General features: G+C 54.3%; 1 protein-coding gene across 1 annotated transcript in view; it reads right to left on the bottom strand.

Annotated features, from left to right (window-relative positions):
• NDFIP2 (Nedd4 family interacting protein 2) overlaps window positions 1-662 on the bottom strand; it is a 115031-nt gene extending 114369 nt beyond the window's left edge. The window contains exon 1 of the mRNA XM_019524562.1: window positions 656-662. The gene's annotated coding sequence lies outside the window, so the exon portion shown is untranslated. The remainder of the gene's footprint in view (window positions 1-655) is intronic.
• Between the last annotated feature and the right edge of the window lie 726 nt (window positions 663-1388).

Below are 1388 nucleotides of genomic sequence, written 5' to 3'. Positions count from 1 at the left end.
TTAACTGATTTAAGTTAAATCAGTCTATCAATCACATTTCTGTCTGGGATCCCTCCTGACTCAACTCAGTCCCCCAGCATCCCAGGATGCTTTGCACCTCCTCTGCAAATCTCTGCCTCCCCTCCAGCCTTGGGTGGATGGGCTAGCCTTGTCTGGTACTGTCTGCTCCAGCCAGCAGGGCTGGCCCTGCCCCGGAGCTTTCAGAGACCTGAGGCAGCAAAGCCTCTGCTTCCTAGCCTGCATTCTGCCTGTGCTGCCAGCCTGGTGCAAATGGGAAAACAGAGCCTCCCCACCAGCCCTGGTTCTGCAATGGTCTGCGAGCGTTATTGCCCCCGCGGTTGGGCCAGCGTGAGTCACTGAGGTGCTGGGGAGGGGGTGGGAAGAACTCTGCCATCCCAGAGCTAGCACTTTGGTCTGGGGCCTGCCCATGTGAGGGGAGCCCCATGCCTGGGGGGGTTACCCTGCCCCAGCCTGTGTTCCCCCTGTTAACCCACACCCACAGGTCTGGCCAGCTGTGGGAGCACCTGGCTGGCTGCTGAACACTGCCCCCTGCCAGTTTCTGACTTGGAGGGGGAGGGTGAAGAAGCCCCAGTGCCAGTGCTAATCCAGAGTCTGCCCCCTCTCCCACGGGCCGAGATCAGGCCCCCTGCCCCACCTGCTCCAGCACCCCCGATCCCTCCACCCCCCCAATGATTACCTGTGGCTGCCCATGCTGTGTGTCCCAGAGAGCAAGCACGGAAGAGTTAAACTGCCAGGGTCCAGTCAGCATGGCTGAGTAGACAGTCTAGGGCAGCCAAAAATAATCAGGGGCTGGGGGGCAGTGGAACTGATCTGGGCCAGCAGGGGTGGGGGCCAGACCCTGGCTTGGCACCCAGACCAGGGCTACTTTCTCTTCCTGCAGGGGGGAAAACAGGAACTTGGGGGCATGTGCTGGACAGCCAGTGGGGATGGCCCCTCTGAGCTAGCCTCAGTAATGGCCTGCAGATTGGAGGTGTGCATCAGAGCCCACTGCCTTCTAACCTGGGTCCGTGCAGGCTTCTGCCTATTTTTCCAACTGAAAACTTGATGTCAGTTCAGTTCCTTATCGGTTCAATCTATGCACCTTAGAGAAACCTGAAAAGACTGAATCAATTCTGCCTCAGGTGTTTTGACTGTCTATACTTAGCCTATGGGTTGCAGCCTCCAGTCTGGTGCATTTCCTTTTGCTGTACAGTGGGAAGTCCTAGTGAGATCACTGATTTTCCAGAATAACTTCAGTACAACAAGAAGCTCTCTCAAAAACAACTCTTATTTACATATAGGAAATACATTGAAATAACTTGATAGTTATCTTTTTTCTATTTCTATTTTACTTCTGTTCTATTCTGTTCTATTCCTATTTTTTTCAT

Source organism: Gavialis gangeticus, unplaced genomic scaffold (assembly GCF_001723915.1).
Source record: "Gavialis gangeticus isolate Ggan-Ray unplaced genomic scaffold, GavGan_comp1, whole genome shotgun sequence".
In the NCBI taxonomy this organism is placed as follows: domain Eukaryota; kingdom Metazoa; phylum Chordata; order Crocodylia; family Gavialidae; genus Gavialis; species Gavialis gangeticus.
Note: the sequence above shows the minus strand (reverse complement) of the source record. Positions and strands in the feature narration are given on the sequence as shown.